This window comes from Cynara cardunculus (genome assembly GCF_001531365.2).
Source record: "Cynara cardunculus var. scolymus isolate 2C chromosome LG 13, CcrdV1, whole genome shotgun sequence".
Classification (NCBI taxonomy): domain Eukaryota; kingdom Viridiplantae; phylum Streptophyta; class Magnoliopsida; order Asterales; family Asteraceae; genus Cynara; species Cynara cardunculus.
Window position 1 is genome coordinate 35,280,645 of NC_037540.1, and position 7,458 is coordinate 35,288,102.

A 7,458-nucleotide genomic window follows, 5' to 3' on the forward strand; every position below is an offset into this window, starting at 1 on the left:
GCATTTATATAACAAAATCATATTAAATCTCTCGAAACCATCTTTCTCTCGAAACCATCTTCATCTTTTCTTTAAAGCAAAACCACCGACCACCCCCTCCACACTATCTATATTGTCCTCCTCCCCTCCCTTAACACCATCTTTGTCGTCTACTTCCCCTCCCGATGGCCTCCCCCTCCCTTAATAAGTATCAATTTATTTGATACTTTTACAATTTTTCTTCATTTTATTTTCCCAAAATTCCACAAGTTGAGTCTTTTTGTTTTGTTTTTCTGTCTTTTTATATTGGAGCTAAAGTGATGTGATAAACATGTTTACTTCTTGGATATGTGCTGATTTTTGGGAAAATAGCCTTGTTGTTAGGTACTTGGATTAAACATGCTACATCATGTGCTGCAGGACGATCCAGGGGAACTCTTGAGAATAGTACGGGAATCTTTTGAGGTCACTTCTTCCTTTTTTGGCAGCCCATCTCCTGCAGATTTCAAGATCTCATAGTACAAATTTAAGATCTGATTTCTGTTATTATCTAGGTGGTTTGGCTTTACCCATTAGATTATGTAAAATAGTTGGGTAAAGCTTTTACCCATTGGTTTTTACCCTCCCTTCCTCCACTATATAAAGAGGGGAGACTTGGCTTTGTAGGTAAACAATTTGGTATGAAAACAATCCTAGTGAAACACTTGAAGTAGTTTGTTGAAGGTTCTTTTGGTTTAAAGTTATATTTGCAAGTATTTTACTTTTCTTCTTTATAATTCCTTTTTACATTTATTTCTCTTGTCATCTTTTATTCTCTTATGCTCTACTTATTATGCTTTATTATTATTCATGCAATTAATTTTTTTAGTTTAAATATCGTTAGTTGCTTTTATAATTACGTCTAGTATTTATTTCTTCTACCTTATTTTTCTTTCTTATGCATTATTATTTACGCAATTAAATTTTCAAGCATGTTAGGCTATAATATAACTTGGTTGTTGGGTGAAGTTAAGATAAAGACCGATTCCATTTGTAGAAATATAAATTATAAATCTTTACAACTACGTCATTTAAGTTTTTTTATTGCCAAAACATCATCCATGGACAAGTTGATCACTTGTTTAAAAGTGTTAAAGTGTGTTGGATTTAGAGATAAACCAACAAGCACATGTCAACTGGAATGATATGATAGTAGGCTCGAGAGAGTTACTTAGAATCGAGGCGACTCGTTTTCGCTCTATTTAGCTTATAAAAGGAATAGTTTGAGCCAATGTCGAGACTCCAGCCTTGTATAGAGATATGAGGGCTTGATCTATGACTGTGTGCCATTCTACATCTCGAGAGAATACCTTAAAGAAGCTATTAGTTGTAAAGATAAGTTATTTATAAAGCATGCTATAGAACCATGCTGTCTACTAACGAATCCCTACACCCTAAGCTCTCTTTTATTACTTGTTCACAACAGTAGTGTTTAATCAACTCACCACAAATATTTTCTCGAATTCACCATCTGAAATCATATCTTTATTTATACTATTAAAACGAACTTTTATTCTTTTTTCTCCGTGGACGATATTCGATATTTTTACCACTTTATTACTTGTAAAAGACGATAGTGGATTGATGAGTGTATACTTACACTAGTCTTTGTTTGTTAGTAGTTTGAGAGATTTATTTTATATAATTCTCGTAACAAGTTTTTGGCGCCGGTGCCGGGGAAAATAGGCAAAAGTTTTTTTTTAATAAATCTAAAGATTTGATTTTTCTACCATCTTTTTACTTGACTTAGGGTGTGGTGTATGCCAAGGCTACCGCACGGGAAGATTTTTGAATTGGATCTGGATATTGAGCGAACTTTCAGACAAAGACGAAAAGTGCAAAAAGTATTATTATCTACTCTAACCTCTTCCAATATGGCTGATAATCCACTTCCACCAACTCCCCCACTACTGAATGACGCTGAAAAAATAATCAGACTGGCAAACTCAAAAGATGGGGGAATCATGGACTATGTCATTCCTGTGTTTGATTAGTTAAATTCAGGAATAATTAGACCAGAAATGGAAGCCCTCCACTTCGAATTAAAACCAGTGAGTTCAGTGGTTTGTCATCTGAAGATCCACACTCACACTTAAAATCATTCATGGAAATAACTGACACTTTCCTTATCCCGGGAGTATCTAATGATGCTCTGAGACTCACATTGTTTCCTTTTTCTTGGTTCAATTCCTTACAACCAGGATCTGTGGATTCTTGGAATAACATGACAGAAAAGTTTTTAAAAAGATATTTTCCTCCTACTCGGAACGCTAAGTCTAGAAACGGAATTTGTCTTTTTAAACAAATGGACGATGAGGCAGTTCCCGATGCTTGGGAAAGGTACAAGGAGCTATTAAAAAAATGCCCTCACCATGACATTCCATACTATATACAGCTCGAGACATTTTACAATGGGTTGAATCTCACTCCAAAACAAATGCTCGATGCTACATCAGGAGGAGCTTTCACAACTAGTACCTATAATGATGGATATGATATCCTTGAAAATATTTCTAATAATAATGGACATTGGGCAGATCCACGTGCACTAGTACCATGCAAAACAACGGGAGTTCATGACATAGATGCTTTTACAGCATTGACGGCTCAGATGATTGCAATGACCAACTTGATTAAAAATTTAACAAATGGTCAAGCAGCACAATCTATAGCCACCACACATGCTCCAACTGTTGAGGCGATACAATGTGTGTATTGTGGTGGAGGACATCCCTGTGAACATTGCCATCTAACTTTGAATCAGTCAATTATGTGGGGAATCAAAATAGATCAGGGCCATTTCTTAAACATACAATCCTGGGTGGAGACAACACCCAAATTTTTCATGGCACAGTCTTGCTCTAAACCCACCAATGAACAAACCCCAAGGGACTTCACACTTTCAACCTCATCAGTCTCAACAGCATCATCAGGGTCAAACTCCAAACCATCACCAAAATACTTTTCATCAACAAACAAATCAGTCATCTTTCCAAAACAAGCCTAACCAACAAGCTGAATCTTCTACTTCTTTGGAAGCAACTCTGAAAGGATTCATAAACCAAACCAACACAACCATGAACCATCAAAACACTGCCATAAGATCTCTAGAAACACAAATTAGTCAACTTGCACTTGAGGTAAGAAATAGACCTGCAGGTACTCTTCCTAGTGATACAGAGATCCCAAAACCAATCATGAAAGAACATGTGAAGGTAGTGACTTTAAGGAGTGGAAAGAACCTCATAGAGAGTGAACCTATGAAAAAGTCTGTTGAACCACAAGACCCAATTGAGATGGATGTCACAACATCTAGTCCAAATATTGTCACAACCACCTTGAAAGACAAGGGAAAATCAATAGAAATAGGACCCCTTCCTGAGAAAGCAGACTTCCCCTTGTTATTTCCAAATGAAGGCAAAAAGAAGGTATCATTCCAGAATGATATTGGAGCATCTTCTTCTGAAAGTAACACGAATGTTGAGTCACCAGTCCCTCATAATAAACCTATCATCATCCAGGCACCCCCTAGTCAGTCCTCTAAGAAACCAGTTATAGCCCTTATTCATCCTTACATACCTTTTCCACAAAGGTTGAGGAATCTGAAAGAGGATTTGCAGTTCAAAAAGTTCCTTGATGTGTTCAAACAGTTACATATTAACACCCTGTTGGTTGAAGCTATTGAACAAATGCCAAGTTATGCAAAATTCCTCAAGGACATTTTGAGCAAGAAGAAGAAACTGGACGAATTTGAGACTATGGCCCTAACAGAAGGTTGTAGTGCCCTCCTTTCAAATAAAATTCCCCCTAAACTCAAAGATCCCAGGAGTTTCATAATTTCGTGTTCAATAGGTAGGCAAGAAATTGGAAAGGCTTTGTGTGATTTAGGTGCCAACATTAACCTCATGCCCTTGTCAGTATTCAATACCTTAGGCATAGGTGAGGCTAGACCAACCACAATTACCCTTCAGTTAGCAGATAAATCCATAGCTCACCCAAAAGGAAAAATTGAGGATGTATTAGTCCAAGTGGAAAAATTCATTTTTCCCACTGACTTCATCATTCTTGATTTTGAAGCTGATAGAGAGACACCAATCATCTTAGGAAGACCATTCTTAGCAACCGGTAGGACTTTGATTGATGTTCAGAAAGGATAATTGACTATGAGAGTGAATGACCAGGATGTCACTTTTAATGTTTTCAAATCCATTAAATACCCGGATGAAAAAGATGAGTGTTCTAACTTGAGTGTCATTGAGTCCTTGTGCCACAAAGAAGGAGTTAAATCTATGTTAGACTTAAGCAAGACTGAAGTTGTTGAGGAGATAGAACATGGAGAGGAAAGTGAGATCACCCGGTTGCAAGATACCCTTGCTTTTGAGGTATTAGAAAGTGAGAGTGGAAAGACCCACGCCACATCTATTGAGTCACCACCAGACTTAGAGTTGAAGTTACTTCCCTCACACCTGAAGTATGCATTTATAGGAAAAGAAGGTAGATTACCTGTCATTATCTCATCCACCCTAGAAACACATCAGGAAGAGCAGTTGGTAGACTTGTTGAAACTACACACCATGGCTATTGGATGGACCATCTCTGACCTAAAGGGTATCAGTCCTTCAATTTGTCAACATAAAATCATCTTAGAAGATAAGAGTTTCACTTCCATTGAACCTCAAAGAAGATTAAATCCAATCATGAAAGAGGTTGTGAAGAAAGAGATTTTAAAATGGTTGGATGCTGGCATAATTTATCCAATTGCAAGTAGCTCATGGGTAAGCCCTGTATAGTGTGTCTCTAAAAAGGGAGGTGTCACTGTCATCACAAATGAGAAAGATGAGCTCATTCCTACAAGAGTCATGTTTGGTTGGACAATTTGTGTGGACTATCCTAGACTGAATAAGACAACTCAAAAGGACCATTTTCCTTTGCCTTTCATAGATCAGATGTTAGACAGACTAGCTGGAAAGGAGTACTATTGTTTTCTAGACAGATACTCGGATTACAATCAGATTGAAATAGCCCCGGAAGACCAAGAAAAGACCACTTTTATATGTCCCTATGGTATCTTTGCTTTTAGAAGAATGTCATTTGGTCTATGTAATGCTCCCGCCACTTTTCAAAGATGTATGATGTCCATATTTTCGGACATGCTTGAAACTTCCATCGAAATTTTTATGGATGATTTTTCTGTATATGGTACATCATATTATCAATGTTTGAAAAATCTTGAAAAAAGTCTTGAAAGGTGTGAAACAACTGATTTGGTTTTAAATTGGGAAAAGTGTCATTTTATGGTCATAGAAGGTATTGTTCTTGGTCATTTGATTTCAAAAAGGGGAGTTGAGGTTGATAAGGCAAAATTGGAAGTAATTGAAAAATTGCCTGAACCAACCACCGTAAAGGGTATACGAAGTTTTCTTGGACACGCTGGTTTTTACAGAAGATTTATCAAAGATTTTTATTACTTCAACATGACCAAAATTTTGATTTTAGTGAGGAATGTAGAAATGCATTTCACACTTTAAAAAAGGCTCTGGTTACTGCACCCGTGATTGCTACTCCAGATTGGAGTAAACCCTTTGAGATTATGTGCGATGCAAGTGATTGGGCTGTGGGAGCCGTTTTAGGGTAAAGAAAAGAGAAAATTTTCCATTCCATCTATTATGCAAGCAAAACATTGAACGAATCTCAAGTGAACTATACAACAACAGAAAAAGAATTATTGTATGTGGTGTTTGCTTTTGAAAGATTTAGATTATATCTGATTGGAACAAAAATCATTGTGCATACTGATCATGCTACCATCAAATATTTGATCTCAAAAAAAGACGCAAAACCCAGACTGATAAGATGGATTCTGTTGTTGTAAGAGTTTTATCTTGAAATAAAAAATAGAAAGAGAGTGGAAAATCAAGTAGCAGATCACTTGTCTAGATTAGAGAAGCAACCTACTGACTTGAAAGACATCATAGAGACTTTCCCGGATGAAAAAATTCTGATGCTAAAGCAATTGGAATCACCATGGTTTGCTGATATAGCCAATTATTTGGTTTGTGGCATTAAACCTTCTGAGTACACTTGGCCTAAACTCAAGAAATTTTTGCATGATGTAAATTTTTACATGTGGGATAACCCTCTTTTATTTAAAATTGGTGCAGATCAAGTCTTGAGAAGATGCATTTCGAAAATAGAGGTAACAAAAATCTTGGAAAATTGTCACAAGGCACCTTATGATGGCCATTTTGGCGGACAAATGACAGCAGCCAAGGTATTACAATCTGGTTTCTTTTGGCCAACACTTTTTCAAGATGCTCATAATTTTTCCAAAAGATGTGACGAATGCCAGAGAAGTGGCTCAATTTCACAAAGAAATGAAATACCTTTAAATGGAATTTTGGAGGTTGAATTATTTGATGTTTGGGGAATTGATTTCATGGGACCGTTTCCTCCATCTAATAATTGCCAATACATTTTAGTCGCTGTTGACTATGTGTCAAATGGGTGGAAGCAGTGGCATGTGTTTCAAATGATGCAAAAACCGTGGTTAAATTCCTCCACAAACAAATATTCTCAAGGTTTGGTACCCCAAAAGCACTGATCAGCGACGAGGGTACCCATTTTGTGAATCATTTGTTACACAGAGTTCTTGAAAAATACAACATTAACCACAAGGTTGCCACCGCATATCACCCACAGACTAATGGATTGGCAGAACTTTCAAACCGTGAAATAAAAGGAATTTTGGAAAAAGTGGTTAAACCTAACAGAAAAGACTGGGCTTTTAAACTTTATGATGCTTTATGGGCATACATAACTGCATTTGAAACTCCAATTGGTATGTCTCCATACAAAACTCGTTTTTGGAAAATCATGTCATCTTCCGGTGGAACTTGAACATAAGGCCTATTGGGCAATCAAGAAATTAAATTTGTGCCTAGATAATGCAGGGAATAAAAGGAAATTGCAGTTATATGAAATGGAAGAGCATAGGAACATGTCCTATGAAAATGCCAAGCTGTACAAGAAAAAGACGAAACAATGGCATGATAGAAGAATTCAACAACGAGAGTTAAAAGCAGGACAACAAGCCTTATTGTTCAATTCTAGATTAAAACTGTTTCCAGATAAATTAAAAACTAGGTGGTCATGACCATTTCTAATCCACAAAGTTTACCCATACGGTGCAGTCGATCTAGCGAACCCTGAGGATAACAGTCTGTTCAAGGTAAACGGCCAAAGAATTAAAATTTATCTGGATGAACCTAAAAGCAAAAAATACCCCGTGTAAATTTTTGTACATAAAAAAATAAATATATATTACTCATATATAAATATGTAACTATAGATATGTATATAAATCCTGTTGTTTCTTTTTATTACACTCAAAGAAAAGAAATATATATATATATATATATATATATATATATATATATATAG

At 36.2% G+C, this 7,458-nt stretch overlaps 1 non-coding gene across 1 annotated transcript; it reads right to left on the reverse strand.

Moving 5' to 3' along the window:
- Positions 1-2,290: 2,290 nt before the first annotated feature.
- Positions 2,291-2,397, reverse strand: LOC112526261. The gene has a single exon (XR_003070583.1). It is a non-coding gene; the product is annotated as a small nucleolar RNA R71 (small nucleolar RNA).
- Positions 2,398-7,458: the final 5,061 nt, after the last annotated feature.